Below are 18,889 nucleotides of genomic sequence, written 5' to 3'. Positions count from 1 at the left end.
TCACCCGGCAATTCAGCCGCGGCCAGTCCTCACGCTGCAGCCCCCACGCCAAACTGGTTCTGTGTGTTCACTGTTTACTTCCTGCCGCTGCAGGGCCCGGGCCCCGGGGGTGTGTTGGGGATGAACTGTGGAGACTGTGACAGGCCCCAGTCAAGGCCTTTGGTTGTTGTCCGGTACATTTTCCTCCAAGCTTAGCAGGATTCCAGTCAAGATGCCGAGTGGGAAAAGGCTGCGTTCCCTCCTCCCATAACTACGTCAAAATTACAGCTGAATTACAGAACCAGCCTTGAGGCCTGCCTGAACACTAGCCAAGCAGAAGCCCCATAACTCAGGGTGCAAGGGAAAAGCCACACCAAGACGGACCTTGTAACTTGGATCAGCGATGTTCGGAGAACAATGCCGCACACACTTGGCCGATACTAGGATACACGTCGAAATAATGGCCCAGCCGTGTTGGCTCAGTGGTTGAGTGTTGACCTATGAGCCAGGAGGTCATGGTTGGATGTCTTTCTCTCTCCCTCTCCCTTCCTCTCTGAAGTCAATAAAGATACATATTTTTTGAGTATTATCTTTATTTTTTAAAATTATTGATTAAAGTATTACAAATAGAAATACATATGTCTCCTTCCCCCCCCATTTACCTCCTCCCACCCCCACCCCCCGGCACATGCTCTCACCCCCTAAGTGTCTGTTTATATTTAATTTATTTTATTTTTAAAAATATATTTTATTGACTTTTTACAGAGAGGAAGGGAGAGGGATAGAGAGTTAGAAACATCGATGAGAGAGAAACATCGACGAGCTGCCTCCTGCACATCCCCTACTGGGGATGGGCCCACAACCACAGTACATGCCCTTGGCCGGAATCGAACCTGGGACCCTTCAGTCCGCAGGCTGACGCTCTATCCACTGAGCCAAACTGGTCAGGGCTATATTTAATTTTTTTTTTTTTTAAAAAGTCAAAATAAATGAAAAAAGTTTAGCGGGCTTTCAATCTATCTGATTCTGGTTCATTTCTGATAGGAAAACCTCAGCTAAAGATCTAGTGCCACCGTGATTGGACTGTGAACACCGCATGGGGACCTGGAGCGGCTTGAGAAGGAGAAATTCAAATCGTCCCTGTGCCTGGCCCACCAACCACCATGTGTCCTTCGATGTGAAGACTTCCAGGTAGATATATGAGGGACTCCCCTGCCCCCCTGCCCATCAAGACACCTCTGCTCTCTGGGCTTCAGCTGGAAGATGAACAATCAGGATGCACCCCCACCTCCTTCCACACCTGCTTCCCCTCTTGTGCCCCCCACTGCCCTGCAGACGGAGGATCGGGCTCTCTGGGTGGTCCTCCTCTTCGGGTCCCCCACAGTCTCTCCTGCCAGGCTTGCTCCTGGGTATCTTAAAGAGGAAGTTAAAGGCATCCAGAAATCCTTTTAACAACTATTCTCTCAAGACTGTTGTCTGGCCGAACAATCTTATTTTTGGGGTGTCAGGAGCCACAGGTTACTCGCTCCTCCCCTGCGTGTGTTTCTTGGCTAATCCTAACCCCACGTCCAAGGCAGGCAGATGACTGCACTGACCAGGACGCAGGTCACATGCGCGAAAATGCAAAGGAGAAATGCAAGTGACCCTAATTTTCAAAACAGGATCTTATATCATCGAAGACTTCCTGCTTTGCTAAGGGCAAGTCCAGAATGTGCAAGAGGGTTCTTTGGGGTCTGGCCCCTGCTTATCTCCCCAGCCTCAGCTCATCACCCTCCCAGACTCACACTTCCACAACGGCCGCACTGGGCTTTCTCAGTTCCTTCAACACATTTCGCTCGGGACCTTCCTCAAAGCTTCAGGGTAGTCTAGAAAGCTCTTGGCCTTTCTCTGGAATTGACAAACTCCTACTCATTTCTCAGGTTTTCGTGGTGGTTGTTCATCCTCAGCAGAGGATATTTTTTCCCATTGCCTTTCAGAGAGAGTGGAAGGGACAGAGGGCGGGACACAGAGAGAAAGGAACATTGATGTGAGAGAGACACATCTACTGTTTGCCTCCCGCACCCACTCCAACGGGAATGGGGAGTGAACCCGCCATCCAGGCATGTGCCCTTGACCAGGAACCGAACCCGAGACCCTTTGGTGCTCCAGCCGACGCTCTAACCACTGAGCACATGAGCCAGGGCTCATTTCTCAGGTGTTGATTTAAATAAAGGTCCTTGTATCGGGGAGGACTTCCCTGGCCCACGGCATCCCTCGGAGCACCTGCACCCTTGTGATTCTGTATTGATCTCAGGATGCACTGAGCACCCCTGTTCCCCATTGGAACAGTCGCTGCAGGAGGGCGAGAACAGAGAACAACGTTGTCTCCGGCACATCCTCGGTCAGCAGAATCTCTCATCTAGATTAAAGCGATAACTTTCTAAAATGCAAATCCGCTTGAAACCCTTGTGTGGTTCCTCCGCTCGAGCTCCTTCCTTTAGCTCCCAAGGCCCTGCAGGCCCTGGCCTCTTCCCTCCCGTCGGCCCCCTCCCCCACCTCCCACCCTTCTACGTTCACCTGGCCTCTCAGGTATTACAGGGCCCAACCTTTGCCTCCAAGTCTTCAGACAAGCTATTTCCGGGACAGACAACTCTCACTCACCCTTCAGCCTCAGCTGAGAACTGCACTGATTGGTTGGTTGACTGATGGACTGATTGATTGAATTGAACAGTTCATTCATCTTGTTCTGGGTGCCAGGAAATGTGGTAAATGCCAAGGAAACACAGTGAACAAGACAGACCACCCCCAGTTTCCTCTATGTTATCTTTCCTGACCCTTCTCACCCCCAGGCTGGGTTACGGGCCTCCCCTCTGGGCTCCTCGCTCTGGAAGAAGCCCTAGCCGCCTTATCACACTGTTGTGATGATTGTGTTCCTGGTCTCTGCTCTCCCATTGGCTGTTGTTAAATGACGCTATGACCCATCCAAGTCCTCTGCTCAGGGTGGTTATGAGACATGGGAAATGGCACAGAGTGGAGGAGCTGAGGGCAGGGGCTCAGGGCAATGAGGGAAGGGGTGGGGGCGGTATCAGAGCCAGGGGTCAGCGTTCCAGACAAAAGAAGAGGCCCCTGTGTCTCCTTCCTCAGGGATGTGCAGAAAGTGTGGTCCAAAAGTGTGCTTGGAGCCCGGCATGAAGGGTCATGTGTGGTACCGTCCAGTTTATCCCATTCCCGGAGCAGTAAGCCCAGAGACAGAAAGCACCTTGGCGACTGCCCGGATTAACGGGCGTGGGGGTTTCTTCTGGGTGATAAAAACGGTAGAGGTGGTGGTTGCACAACCCTGAATGGACTGAATGCCACTGAACTGTACACTTTAAAATGGTTGCTTTTATGTTATGTGAGTTTCACCTCAAAAAGGAAGAGAGGGAAGGAGAGAGGGAGGGAGGGAGGAAAGAGAGGGGGGCGTGGGGGTCTTCCCTTTACCTCGGTCAGTCTTGAAGTCAGACTCATCAGACTCTGGGAGGACTGGGTCTGCTTTGACAGGAGGAAGGGCCTCCCAGAGCCACCTGGTTCCTCTCTGGGGACAGGTAAGCTGGGAAGGCCAGGGCACCGGGCACCGTGCAGGGACGCCACTTCTCAGACACAGGGACTGGGTGGTGGGGCTTGTCAGCCATTCGAGGCTTGAAGTCCCGCTGAGTCACTCCTTAGCTAAGTTTCCCTGGACAAGTCGCTTAACTTCCTGAACTTCCTAGTTGTCATCTGCTAAAGGAGGCTACAGATACCTATTCCACAGGGTTGCTGCAGGGATCATGTGAGATAAAGTGCTTGAGGTGACTCGAACACACTCAGCCCTGATAATGACGAATGGCATCATTCTGCAGCCATCCTCCTCCTGGCAACATGAGGGAGGTGGGGCCCAGAGTGTGGAAGCGACTCATCCAAGGCCACACAGCACGCTCCCTCGGCTTGCTCTTGCTCAGGGTCGGCCGAGCTTCTTCTGCAATCATTCCCACCCCTGCTTGGTCAGGCCTTTTCTGAGAATCCCTAACTCAGTGGTTCTCAACCTTCTGGCCCTTTAAATACAGTTCCTCATGTTGTGACCCAACCATAAAATTATTTTCGTTGCTACTTCATCACTGTAATGTTGCTACTGTTGTGAATCGTCATGTAAATATCTGATATGCAGGAGGGTCTTAGGTGACCCCTGTGAAAGGGTCGCTCGACCACCAAAGGGGGCGCGACCCACAGGTTGAGAACCGCTGCTAACCGATCAGTTTGCCCTTCACAGCCTAATCAGCTACCCCTCCCCCATTTGGCGATGGAGTTAGAAAGCCACAGGCTGCCACTATTTCTCAGCTCTGCCCCTACTGGCTGCAAACAGGCCCAGAGAGGTTAAGGTACCTGTCCAAACTGACATGGCAAGTAAGCGGCTGAGCAGGGTCAGCGACCTGCCTAGATGTACCCTTTGCACGTTTTTTGAGGTGGTTACTTGTCTTTTGTTTTTGTTTTTTGATTTGCAGGGTACATGGGCGCAGTCAGCACTTTGGATGGAAGGTATGAGTGAGAGTAGCTCCCGGACTCTGAGAAGAACATGGGCCAGGCTGGGCCACGCCTGAAGTGTGGCTGTGCCCCCTCCCCAGGTTGGCAGCGAATGTCTTGTGGTGGTGGTGGTGGGGGGGGGGGTGGCAAGGTGAGTGGCCAGGAGGCCGTGATTGGAGGAGAAGGTGCCCTCTATTCATTAATGGAGCACAATCCTGGGGGGCTGATCCTGTTTCTCCAGACCCTCGGGGAACTAGCAGACCTTTTTTAGTTTGGGGTGCCCAGTGGACAGTGTGGGCATGCAATTAGCAAAGCCCTCCACCTGAAAATTCCAGGTACCGAGAAGTCCCCAGAAAGATCCAGGCCAATTGCCAAGAGGCACGGCCAGGACTCAGCCGGCTAGCTGCTGGATGCAGGTGGCTGGCCGTCACCCATGGCCGACACGAGGCTTACCTTGACCCGGCCTGACAACCCACTTCGGTCACTGCGGCAAAGGGGACAGCTGCCAGGGAGGCCCGGGCAGGTGCCTGGCTGCCTGCCCAGGTCAGTGGGGACGCCCCAGTGACCTCTCAGGGATGGCAGCTATGATGGCCTCCAAGCACGCAGACCTCAGGGCAGGGAGCTCCAGAACCTTCCCGTGTCAGACCCTCAGCTTGCTGTGTCTGGGAGCCACCACCCCTAACCCTTCCCCCAACTCTATCCCAGTCCAGAGGCAGGAGGCAGAGAGACTCAGCAGCAACCCATCCTGATCCAATACGGCGCTCAGGGGGGAACCCAGGCCTGAATAGAATCTGAGATAGTTCCCATTTCATCACAGGCTCTCGGTGTGAGGAAGCGAGTAAAAAGTTTGCCCACCCCTGGTCTACCCCCTGGTTTCTGAGCATTCCAGGGGTTGCGTTTCCTCTGTAACATTCCAAGGGCAGAATGGTTACCCAATCTGCTTGCATTCCTCCAGGGACGGGGAGCTTGCCACCCTCCAAAGCAGTTCCGGGCAGTTGTCATGGCGGAGAGTTCATCCTCACACTGGCCCGTCCCTACCCTGTCCCATCTGCGTCCTGCTCCCCCCGTCCTGGTCCCCACAGAAGGTGGCCAGTCCCTGCTCCTCGTGGCTTTCGGAGATTTGAAGATAGCTATGGGGCTCTGTCTCTAAGAGGTTAGCAGGAGGAAAGAAACCCACACAGGGCCCAGGGCAGCAGTAGGGTGGCTCCCTAGGCCGTCTGGGTGGCAGACACATAGCCTTGCTAGCTGGGAGCGCCTGCACCCACCGTGGAGCCTTTTGGGGTCCCCAGGGCCTGGAGAGAGGGGCACGGACGGCGTCCTAGAGAAAACACGGTCCCTGGAATTCGGCCACTTCTAATTTTATCACTTCCTGGTTGGGATCCTTTAAACAAGTTGCTTAAGCTTTCTGAGCGTTAGTTTTCTGCTCTATTAAGTGAGAAAATATCTTATTGTTTTGTTTGGTGGTTCAGATGACATCACCTCTGGAAAAACGCTTCGTCCACCAAAACCAGCGCTGCGAATCATTAACCAGTGCCCGCATCTTCGGTGTGGGCCTTCCCGATGGACTTGCGACATGCGAGTAAGTGTGTGTCTGCAGCACGTTGTCCTAAGACAGTGATGGCGAACCTATGACACGCGTGTCAGAGGTGACACGCCAACTCACTTTTTTGGCTGATTTTTCTTTGTTAAACGGCATTTAAATATATAAAATAAATATCAAAAATATAAGTGTTTTATTATGGTTGCAAAGATAAAAAAATTTCTATATGTGACACGGCACCAGAGTGAAGTTAGGGTTTTTCAAAATGCTGACACGCCGAGCTCAGAAGGTTCGCCATTGCTGCCCTAAGAGGTCTCCGCCTCTTCCTCGAGGCCTGTGGCTGGGCCTTGACACTGAGGGGCTCAGCTCGCCCACCCTGCCCAAGGGCCTCAGCTGGCTCCGGAGACCTGGAGAGAGCGGGTGGGCCTCTCGGGTCTGGGTGTGGAGTGGGAGCCACGTGGGAGGGGCCCAGTTGGGTCCCCCCGCTGCCGCTCTCAGCGGGTCCTCCCCTCTCAGGTGGCCCCAGGCTGCCCGCCCAGAGCTGCACCTGCACAGTGTGCACAGCACAGCTGCCTCCACTCCCTGCCCAGCCTTTCGTTTGGACAGAAGCTCACGCGAATCCCTCAGTGGGAGGGGGTTTTACTGGGAGAAGCAGTGGAGGGCCGGGAGTCGGGAAACGCGGCCTAGTGACCATGGAGGACTTGTGAGGGGAGGCTCTCTGCCAGTCCAACCCGGCACTGGACCAAGGAGGCCCCGGAGAGGGAGGCGCCAGCGGGTAGTGGCGGGGCTGCCTGCTGCATCAGGGGACCTGAAGACTCTGTGCCGCCAGCCCCCGGCCTGCCACGCCATCCGGGCTCACTGGCAGGCCGATCCCGTGACTGGGCAGCGTGGCTGCTGCCCTCACTGTCCGGTGTCACGGGAGCACAAAGGCCAGGAGCCTCCACAAATAGCAGCCTGTCGCCACCCGCCTAACCCCGATCCGGTTTATCCGGAGTTAGCAGCAGTTCCCGTGGGATGTACTTCCCAGGTGGGGCCAAGCCGGCAGCCCGTCCTTCCTCATGCCACGGGGTGCCCCGAGGGAGACAGCGCTGCGAACAAGGGGGGGCCCTGGAGGAAGGGGAGCGAGGTCAGGATTATCTTGGGGTGGGAGGTGACCCCAGGTCGGGCTGGGGTCAGGCAGCCTGTCTCAGTGGGTGCATCCCCACCTAGTGCACCCCCCGTCCCTGGGCAGCAGCAGGGCTGGCGGGACGTTACCCACTGTGCTCAGACCCCAGCAGGCACTGGGCAGCACAGCCTCCTCTGCCCATCCGTCCTCTGGGCTTGGGCTCCCCAGTCATAAAGCAGGAACAAGTCCCATCCCTTACCTGCCTGGGGGGACATTGAGCAGGAGTGAGATAATGTCTGCACGCTCAGCCCTCGCTGGTTGCTGGCTGCGGGAGGCAGCCTCAACACATGTCGATTTTTACTGCCTCGAGTTCTGCCTGGCTCCCTCTGGGGGTCCCTGCTTTTCCCAACCCCCACAGAGACAGCCTGCAGGCCCCACAGGCCGTCCTGGGCATGAGGAAGCTCACCGCCCAGCACCCAGCTCTCTGGGCCCTGAGGCCTGGGCCTGGGTTAACTCCCCGCAGCCCATTGTTCAGGGTTCAAGGAGCCGCCACCCGCTCCTGGCATTCTGGTTGAACCAGGAGCCGGGGTGGCTGGGTGTGGTGGGGCCTAATGAGCAGGGTGTGCCCCCAGGAGTTGTTAGGAGGGGGTGGCAGCTGTGGGCAGGTCCCCACCCACGGCCGATGGGCGGGCCGGCTTACACAACACTCACCTATGCGAGGGGCACAGCATCCCCGCCTGGTGTTTATTTTTAAAAAACAAACACTCCACTTCGGTGGTGGGGGTGGGGAATATTTCCAAATATTTAAAAAGACATCATGCTAACCCTTTTTTTAAATCCTCAAATCTATTGGTTGAGGAATGCGGACACACGTTTGTAGGATTCTCACAGCGAGGGTAGCGTGCCCAGACGTTAACTGGCTGCTTGTCTCCCTCAGCTAACCCCTGCCCAGGGATTTCCAAAAGGAAGAGACGTTTGCGATCACTGGGTCAGGGTGGCAGGTGGGCCTCACAGCCGGGCATTCTCCACGCCTCTGTCGGGACCTGCCCCCTGCCTCTGGCTCTGCGGGAACCAGAACTGCCCGCAGCCTCTGTTGTCCTTTCCCGGGCAGGAGGGCGGCGTGTCCAGGCCTGCCTGGTTTTCGGGCACCGGGCTCCGATCTCTGACAGCTCATGGAGTTTTGGACCCAATCAGTTTTCTGAGTGATGCCCAAATGGACTCAAGGCGCTGCCTGCTCACCATTGGGACCGTTTCCCTGTCTGCGAGAAGCCGGCCTCTGCTTTTCGGCGGAGGGTCTTTGGGTTGGGAGGTGAGGGTGGTCTTTTTTTTTTATGTTTAAACACTTTTTAAAAATATATTTTTATTGATTTTAGAGAGGGAGAGAGATAGAAACATCAATGATGAGAATTACTGATCAGCTGTCTCCTGTACATCCCCCACCGGGGATCGCGCCCGAAACCCACACCTGTGTGTGCACTTGGGGCCTTGCGATCGGGTCCTGCTGTGGCTGGGAGGTTCCGGTTCGGAGATTGGATGGTGGAACCAGAGGCCGCGGAGGGAAAGCCAGGGAAGCACGGGCAGGTGGGCCTGAGAAGAAAACTGTGATGGGGAGATGTGCCCCTGCTCCTCAGCTGGGTGCCTCTGGGTCCAGCAGCCTGGAGTGAGATGTGAAAACACCAGACGTCCGGGGGCGGGGCCCGGGACAGAGGCTGTTCCTCTAGAGCAGGGGTCCTCACACTACGGCCCGTGGGCCACATGCAAATACAAATATTGTATTTGTTCCCGTTTTGTTTTCTTATTTCAAAATAAGATCTGTGCAATGTGCATAAGAATTTGTTCATAGTTTTTTTTTAAACTATAATCCGGCCCTCCAACGGTCTGAGGGACAGTGAACTGGCCCCCTGTTTAAAAAGTTTGAGAAGGTCTAGAATCTCTTTTCAGTGTCATAAGCGCCTTGGCCACAGCGAGGGTGTCTGCTAACACTTAGTCACTGCCTCCATCAAACGTTCTGCGTTTCACGGTGGCAGGCTCTGGGGACCATAAGACCAGGCGGTCCTGAGGGAGCTCTCGTCCACACAATTCCCGATCCAGCTCTAGCTCAGATCTCTCTTTCGAGCCGCAGGCCCAGTCCAGCTGCCCACGGCACCACTCATGCAGTCTTTGAAGGGCTGCAGGGGACGCCAGTGCCTGTGCTGAAAACCCCGTCCCCTCCCCCAGCCCAGACGCAGCGCCCCCTCAGACTCCAGGTCACGCTAAGCTCATTCCTCCGTCTACCTTTGCAATGCACTTAGAATCGCCATGCTTACCTCTACTTTCTCAATGCATTTCAGAAAAATTAAAACCCCACCTTCCCTCTTCCAGGGAGCGTTTCTCAGCCACGCCCTTGGAATGTGTCTCCAGCAAGGGAAGGGGTTGTCGGGAAGAGGTTAATTGTTAGGGCAGGGACAGCCATCCGGAGGGGTCAGAGTAGAAAAGCTAGAAGCATCCTCAGTTAGAGACTGTGATGAAGGGAGCAGGGGGGCAGAGGCTATGCCTAATTTAGTGGGGGAACTTGGGCAAGTCCACACCCCATCCTGAGCCTCAATTACCCATCTTCCAAGTGGGCATTGTGAGGACCAGATGACATAACCCTTTTAACACAGACCCGGCCACAGGAGATGCTTAGTGAGTGCCACTTCTCTCTCCGTTTCCCATAAGGCAGTGCTCCACTGCAGAGGCCGGAGAGCCTGTCTGTGCCCCAAACCATTTACTCCTCCAGGGCGCTCTTGGGCCGGCGAGGAGGAGGTACAGGGTCTAAGCAGCAAGGGTGACCAGGACTCTGACCCCTGCTTGCTAGGGCACTGCCACGGCGCCACGGTGGGCGGAGAAGGTGCCCTCGGAGAACACGGGGGTAGCAAGGCCTGAGGTGGACAGCGAGGTCACCCTCTAGACCAGTGATGGCCAACCTTTTGAGCTCGGCGTGTCGGCATTTTGAAAAACCCTAACTTTGTTGCCGTGTCACATATAGAAATTTTTTGATATTTGCAACCATAGTAAAACAAAGACTTATATTTTTGATATTTATTTTATATATTTAAATGCCATTTAACAAAGAAACCCTTTCACAGGGTTCGCCTAAGACCATCCTGCATATCAGATATTTACATTACCATTCACAACAGTAGCAACATGAGAGTGATGAAGTAGCAACGAAAATAATTTTATGGTTGGGTCACAACATGAGGAACTGTATTTAAAGGGCCAGAAGGTTGAGAACCACTGGTCTAGAGAATTCAAGACCCCTTCCCCTTCCCCCAACTCCACTTTCTCTGAATGTCTGCAAAGAGGGCAGGATGTTGGGCATTGCCGCCAGACATACAGAACAGCTCTGTCCTCTGCGTGGGACAAAGGCAAGGTGACCAGCCCGCATTCGTGTCAGGGAGGCTCACAGGGCGAGCACAGTCCAAAGGGCTTCGGGGCCCAGCGTCCCCATCGGCAGTCCCTTCACTGAGCCGGCTGGCAGCGCCTGGAGAATGTGGGAGGGGCCCGTCGCCTTGACCAGCTGGGACTGTATAAGGCGGTACTGGGGTGCAGGGTATCTGGTGGGAGTGGGGGCAGACACGGGAATCCTAGGATTCACCAGGAAGTCCTGCTGGAGCTTTGTGCTTCCAGTAGCACAAGCCATGTGAGCCTTTGAGACCTTCTCCCCTTCCACACCCACTGTGGTGCCGTGAACAAGGGGGTGATCCTGCCTTTAGGGGACACACTGCCTGCCAGAGCCCGCCAGAGCCAGGCGGGGTGCCCCGAGGGCGGAGCGTGGCCACACTCACAGGTGTTATTTTATTTGATAGTGTATTGTGCTGTGGTGAAATAGACATGACATACTATTGACCAGGACTCTTCTACTTTAAGAAATTATATTAAGAAATTAAGTTGTTTGTGTTTGCATCCTCATAAATAAGGTTTGTTAGGTTGTATGTGGTAGCATATTTGGCTTGTTTGTTAAATTGTGGTCCAGCCCTGACCGACTTGGCTCAGTGGATAGAGCGTCCGCCTACAGACTGAAGGGTCCCAGGTTTGATTCCGGTCAAGGGCATGTACCTTGATTGCAGGCACATCCCCAGTAGGGGGTGTGCAGGAGGCAGCTGATTAATGTTTCTCTCTCATCAATATTTCTAACTCTCTATCCCTCTCTCCCTTTCTCTCTGTAAAAAAATCGATAAAATATAAAAAATTTTAAAAATAGCAAACAGTTTTAAAAAATTGTGGTCCAGTATGCATAACATACAAATGACCATTTTAACCCGTTTCTAAGTGTTACGTATATCTGCATTGTTTTGCAACCTAGATGAACCAAAACTTGTTCATCTTGCAAAACTAAAACTATACCAATTAAACACAGATCCCCAGTTCCCCCTCTCTCAGCCCCTGGGAACTGCTTTTGTTCTGTATTGAGGTATACTCCACATACTGTGTGATGGATGGATCTTAAGTGTAAAGTTCAGTGCATTTTGACGCATACACCAATGTAACTACGTCTCCATCTTTCCCCCCACTTTCTTCCTTTAAAAACAAGGTATTATTAATTATAATGATAAGCAGCATGCCGCACATCAGATCCTCAGAACTTTTCTGTCGATCCCCACCCCCTACCCGGAGGCAACCAACGTTCTGATTTCTATCATCACAGATTAGTTTTGCCTGTTCTGGGACTTAATTTAAATAACATTGTACCGTATGTTCTCTTTTGTGCTGACTATTTCAGCATAATGTTGCCGAGGTTCACCCATGTAGCATCTACCAGCGGTTAGTTCATTTCTACTATTGAGTAATAGTCCACTGTAAGAAGGAACCTCAGTTTGTTCATTTATTCACATCTAGATGGACATTTGGGTTGTTTCCAGTTTTTGCTACCCCCCTCCCCTTGTGAATACTACTGCTGTGAACATTTTTGTACAAGTTTGTGTGTTTTTTTTTTGGTTAATATGTTTTCATTTCTCTTGGGTACATAGTTGGGAATGGAATCGGTGAATCATAAAGTAGGTCTGTGTTTAACGTTATAAGAAACTGCCAAATAGTTTTCCACAATGGTTGTACCATTTTACACCCCCACCAACAGCGTCTGAGTTCCAGGTACTCCAGGTCTGCGCCAACATTTGGTGTTGTTGGTCTTTTAAGTTTAGCCATTCTAGTGGGTGTGAAATGTGTTTGCATTGTGGTTTTAATTTGCATCTTCTGATTAACACGGTGATGTTGAGCAATTTCCATTTGTTTATTGGCCAGTTGTAATCTTCTTTTGTGACATGTCTGGTCAAGTCTTTTGCTCTCTTTCATTTCTTGTGTGGGTTTTTTTTCTTTTCTTTTATTATTGATCTATTGGTATTCTTTATATATTCAATAGCAGATAGCAGAACTTTATCAGATATATACAGGGTATCCCAAAAAAATGTATACACACTTTAATAGCTAATAGCTCAATTTTGAAAATGAAATGTATTTTAATAAACACTGTCTTTCTAATTATTCAAAGTGTGTGTATACATCTTTTGGGACAACCTATATTTCGTGAATATTTCTTTGTGGACTGGCTTGCCTATTTTCTTAATAATGTCTTTTGATTTAAAAAAACATTTGGAGTCCAATTTCGCAATTTAAAAAAAAAATGGTTCCTGCTTTTGTGACCTGTTTAAGAAACCTGTGTGAACTGTTTAAGAAACCTCTGCCTTTTGCAATGTTACGGAAATTTTCTCCGCTGACCTCTTTTAGAAGTTTTAGTTTGTATGTCTAGGTTTATAATCCATTCCCCAAATAATTTCTGAGTATGAGGTGAGGTAGGGGTCAATGATCATCTTTGTACCCATGAAGGTTCAGTTGCTCTAACACCACGTAAAATCAAAAAGACTCCTTCCGCCACTTAATTACCTTGGGGCCTTTGTTTGACATCAATTCAGCACATCTGTTTCCTTGATCCCACTACTATCCTTATGACCAGACCACACTGTCGGATTACTCTGGGTTTATAGGAAGTCCTAAGTCCGGTAGTGAAAATCCTCCAGGCGGAGCATGCTTTTGAAATGCCAACTCCCTCCCCCAGGATTTGTCCTTTGCCCTTGTGGCCCTCAATCAGTTCGGCTCTAAATGCCAAGGGGAAGTGAGCACAATCCCAAGATGCATGGCATAGGAGAAGGAGGTATTCCTGGCGTTGGTTTTGAAAGCCAAGTCCTTAGGGGAGCAGAGACATACAGCATGGTAGCTAGTAGCCCACCCTTCACTTCCAGTCAATAACCCTGCCAACACTGTGAGACTCAGGAGCCATGGAGACCTCAGGGGACCCGGGCAGCAGCATGAATCCTGGACTTCACCGTGGCTGTGGCCGTGGCTCGGGAGAGCTGTGCCCTGAAGGGGCTGTGGGGCTGGACGATGTCCATCCCAGCAGAGGTATGGACAGGTGGCCCTGCAGAAAGTCACCCAGTGCTTCGGCTCCCCGTAGACCTCCCAGAAAGTCAATCCTGATGCTAAGAAAAGGGCAGGGGGATCATGAATGGACTGTGATTAACATTCTCCCACTCCAGTAGCAGGGTCTCAGCCAAGTTAGAGGAAAGGAAGACAGCAATCTCTCCTCAACACCTGAGTTTATTGCTTAAGGTTTATTCTGGCTTTATATGGAGTTTCTAACAAATGACATTTAATATATATATATATATATTCTTTATTGATTTCAGAGAGGAAAGGAGAAGGAGAGAGAGATAGAAACATCAGTGATTAAGGGAGAATCATTGATTAGCTGCCTCCTGCACACCCCTCACTGGGGATTGAGCCTGCAACTGGACATGTACCATGACCAGGAATCGAACCATGACCTCTTGGTTCATAGGTCGATGCGCAACCACTGAACTATGCCAGCCAGGCAGCAAATGACATTTAAATGACTAAGGCTCATGTTAATAGAAGGGATGGTGGAGAGAGGGCCATCCTTTCTATTCCCCTCCGAGCAGGGGGCTCCCCATCGGTTGGTTTGTTTTGCTCACTTATGTTCCAGCCCCGCTGTCCAGGGTTCATCCTCGCATGTTCCTCCGGGTCCTAGTTCCTTTCTAGCTAACGCACCGCTCCTGTCTTGAGCAATCAAAGGCCATCGCGGTGGGTCCCAGGTGACACCTCTGATATCCTCGTGGAGCCCCATTTTCAGGTGGGAGCGGCTGTGGGAGGGGCTGAGGCTCTGAGTGAGGACACGGGCTGTGGTGGTTGCAGAGAACATGAAGGCGGGGCGCCTCGTGCTTTGCAGTCCTGGCATTGTTTTCTGTGCAGTCCATGTGCGGCTACGCCCATTTCAGGTATGGGGAAACTGATGCTCCAGCCCTATTTACCAAGAGCCAGGCCTCTAGATTGCATGTTGTTTTGCTGATATTAGCAGGGTCAGCTTGCGCCTGAACTCCAAGAATGTAAATGAGACATTTCAAAACGCATCGAATTAATACATTCCTTTGCTGTGATCCCATTCCCACTAAACGTTCAGAAATGAGGCACATGGAAAGTGGAAAACAGGCCGAAAATATTTGCTTGACTGCACTCTGGATTAGGGTGTACAGGAGAGTGTGAACACACACACCCACTGCACACACACCCTGTCGGTTGGGCCCTGGATTAGGGCTCTTTCAAAGCAGCCAAGGCTGAGCTGCCAAGTTCAGGGTTGCCTGGGGCCTGGCTGTGCTGGGGTGAGGCCAGGGGTGCCAGGGTCAGAGAACCACAGTGTTCTGGAGTTCCCTGGGGGCCTCCACTCTGCGCCCACTGCTCAGGCAGCCCAGAGGGTGGTGGGCTGCCACCCCCCATGGGGAAGGCCAGCATCACTCAGGGGTTGGAAGCAGGGGGCCTAGGGCACAGGACCCCGAACTCATGGCTAAATAAAGCTGCGCTCCTCTCCAGGGTCCTGTGACCCCTGCCCCTCGCAAGGACCCCTGGCACATGCCTCAGGCCCTGCTCAGGGAGCACTGAACTCATTCACCCTCCCAGCAGTCAGGCCATGACGCGCATGGGCCTCTTACTCATCCTGAGGTCATCAGTCATCAGGGTGGGGGTGGGATGAAGTTGAAGAGGCACCGAGTCTCAGACGAGCCCTCATCCCTCTTACTCCAAAGCTGGAAATGCTACTCTTTTTATCTTTTTAAAATATATTTTTATTGATTTCAGAGAGGAAGGAAGAGGGAGAGAGAGAAAGAGAGAAACACCACTGCTGAGAGAGAATAATTGATTGGCTGCCTCCTGCACGCCCCACACCGGGGATTGAGTCTGCAACCCAGGCATGTGTCCTTGACCAGAATCGAAGCTGGGACCCTTCAGTCTGCAGGCCAACGCTCTACCCACTGAGCCAAACCAGCTAGGGCTGGCAAAGCTCCTCTTTTTGAGAAGGGATGTAACCTTAATCTGCTCCAAAGTAGGTGTGTATGTAGAATAGTGGCTGTTTAAGGAAACAAAGACACTTCCCCCTTCATTCCTGGGCAGCTGAGAAAGGGTGGCAGCCGGGAGGAGGGCGGCCAGCAGGATACCGTTTGGACTGATCAATAAAATATGAACTCACATTTGTCTAACGCGTTACCCCATTCACCTGCCAGGGGAACTGCTCAGCGTGGTCAGGTGAGTGGCTAATGCCCCACCTGGGAAACAGCAGAGCTGGGACTCACACCCAGGCCCTTGGCTAGTCCAGCACCTACACCTCTGGACTGTGAGGCGTCCTCCGACCCAAGGGCTTGCCAACCTTGGGACTTGTTTTCTCTTCAAGATCAGCACTCCACAGCGGGGCCCTGGCTTTCCTACGCCGTGCCCTCGGGGGTCTCCGCAGTGGGCGCTCCGGGAGAGGTTCAGCTCCAGGTCACCCCCTCCTCCTTCCTGCTCCGGGGCTTAGCTGCCTTCAGCGTAGCATCTTTTCCGAGGCCGTCACAGGGGGGAGGGCCAGGAGACCATGTAAAATGGAGAGCCGGTCAGCCGGTCAGCCAAGACTGTGAGAGGTGGCCGGAGGGCCTCCTGGCCCAAGCCCGAGGAGGTGAGCACAGCGGTCAGGCACGTCAGCTATGAATTGGCCGGGGGACCTGGCGGCTCACCCCCGGTGCCCGAGTTTCTGCTCTTTCCTGGCACATCCTCCCCAGAGAACAGTTGGAACATATCCTTCATTTCCTGGAAGAGGAAACCCTGCAGGGAATGCTTGGGGAAAGGGAACTCCCATTTTGTGGGCACCTGCTCTGTTCCCAGACATTGTGCTGTGTTTTACATGGCTTATCTTTTTGGATCTTCACAAAAATCCCCCGTGGGGCCGATGGTAGAATCCTCATTATGCTGATGAGGAAACTGAGGCCTCAGAGGTTATGTAACGTGGGCTACATCACCAACGAGTAAGTGAAGGAGGCAACATTAGAATGTAGACCTGACAGCTCAGTGCTCATGCGACTGAATCATCCTGCCTTAGAAAGTGGACAACAATGCGGGAAATGTAGCTCAAACCACCTCTCCTCAGATACTAACCTCAGATCAAGATCAAAGAGAAGGGCATTGTCACGGGAGATCAGAGCCTCTCACCCCCTGAGCTGTAGCCCCCACGCCTGCACTTCCTGCCCAGTCCTCATGTGCTTGACTTGGGAGAGAGGGCCTTTCAAGAGGCCATTGAGTCCAAATGAGGTCATTAGGGTCCTAATTCGATGAGGCTGGCATCCTTTATAAGAAGAGGTTGTGGCTCAGCGGTTGAGTGTCAACCCAGGAACCGAGAGGTCACCAGTTCAACCAATAGGTCGCTGGTTCAACCAATAGGTCGCTGGTTCAACCAAGAGGTCACTGGTTCGATTCCTGGTCAGGCCACATGCCTGGTGAGGGCCTCGATCCTGAGTAAGGGGCGTGTGGAAGGCAGCCCATCAATGATGTTTCTCTCTCTCTCCCTAATTCCCTCTCTCTCTAAAAATCAGTAAAACGTTTTTCTTTAAGAAGAGATTAGAACAAAGATTCGGGGGGGAGATCATGGGAAGACGCTGGGAGAGGTGGCCTTTCGTAAGCCCAGGAGCCAGGCTTCCAAGGAAACCACCCCTGCAGACCCCTTGGCCTTGATCTTCGTGCCTCTAGAACTGAGAGGGTAGCTTTCTGCGTGTGAGCCACCCGTCCTGGCTGTGGCAGGCCTAGCAAGTGAACGTGGAGCCCGTTCGAAAAGCCACCCCTGTGCTCCTGGCCCCCGCACGTGGCAGGCGCCGCATCCGTGTTGTTGAGGGGCTGACGGAAGTGCCAGCAACAGAGAGAATTCACATTTTGATTTTTGCAACCAGCCTCTGCCCTCCTGTCGAAACTTCCTGTTTCTGAGGAACAGATTTTTACAGATCCCAGAGGACATCCAGTAAGCCCAGCAGCTATTACCAAATAATTCTGGTTTTGATGAGCTCAGTGGTATGAATCAGAAGCGGGCAGAGCGGTGTTTCCCTGGAAATATACCTGAGGTTATATGTTAGGATGAGAAGCAAAGATATGTTTGGGGATTTATCGCCAGCAAGGAAATGTTGCCGATGCCGGCACCCTCAGCCACAGGGAAATGGTCTGTCCTCCGCGTGTGTGAGCAGGAGCCACCGAGGGCCTGGGCAAGGCTTGTTGCTCGAACAGAAGCAACCTCTCGGTACCCAGGGCCCATCCTCGTGACTTTTTGTTTGCTTGTTTTGTTTAAATAGATTTTTATTGATTTCAGGGAAGGAGGGAGAGGGAGAGAGAAACATCCGTGATGAGAGAGAATCGCTGATTGGCTGCCTTCTGCATGCCCCACACTGGGATCGAGCCCGTAACCCGGGCCTGTGGCCTGACTGTGACCTCCTATTTCATAGGTTGACACCCAACCGCTGAGCCACACCGGCTGGACTCGATCTCATGGTTGTCAGAGGGGTCTCTTATTTGAAAAAAAAAGAATTCTAGGGATGAGGGTGGCTCCTGGGAACCCTGGTCATCTGGGTGGGCTGTAGCTTAGAGGGGCCCTGGCTGCAGCTCCCCCACGAGGAGCCCTGGAAGCTTCCCTAGACATCTGGTGCTCTGAGATGCACAGATCACCCAGGGGGAGCCCCCCCCCGCCCGCGGACTCTGAGAGCCAGGGCCTCGATGCTACCATGGGATCGACAGGGCATGGGAGGGAGGGTTGCCGGCTGTTTCTAAGGGCATCTGGTGGAGCTGGCCACGGCTGAGGAGGAATGTAAAATACCGTGGACAGCGAGTTCAACAGGAGGTCCTCGCAGGCCCGGTGGTGGCCGAGTTTGGAAGTGGCTCAGAGCTCAGCCGGCCCTGGCTTCTGATTCTGGCTCTGCCACTTGTTGGCTGAGCGGCCTGGGCAAGCTCCTTTTCATCCGTCCGCTGGGGAGTGGCTGGACCTCCGAGGGTCACTGGGGGGCGGCTTGGGGGGCGGTGTGCGCTAAAACCAGCACAGGCCGGACCTGTAAAAGCACCATGACTGAAGGCCGCTCTGCTCCTGAGCGAGCCAGCCGCCCTCTGGCTCGCTGTCCTGGGTGCACACCTTCAGGGCCCCACCTGGAGAACAGTGGCTCAGCTCCCTCCGGGCCTGGCTTCCTCCTCCTCTCCCACCTCATTTTCGCCACCTCCTGCTTCACCTTCTTAGGAACTGCTTACAGTTCCCCAAACCTTCCCCCAACGACAGCCGTGCCTGCAAGCACAACGCTCCCTCCTCTGCCTGAAACTCCCTTCCCCTCCCTTGTCTGGCTCCTGCCTACTCCTCCCACACAACTTACCCCAAACATCCCCTCCGGCCCTCT

Source organism: Myotis davidii, unplaced genomic scaffold, assembly GCF_000327345.1.
Source record: "Myotis davidii unplaced genomic scaffold, ASM32734v1 scaffold238, whole genome shotgun sequence".
Lineage (NCBI taxonomy): Eukaryota > Metazoa > Chordata > Mammalia > Chiroptera > Vespertilionidae > Myotis > Myotis davidii.
This window is presented reverse-complemented; position numbering follows the sequence as displayed.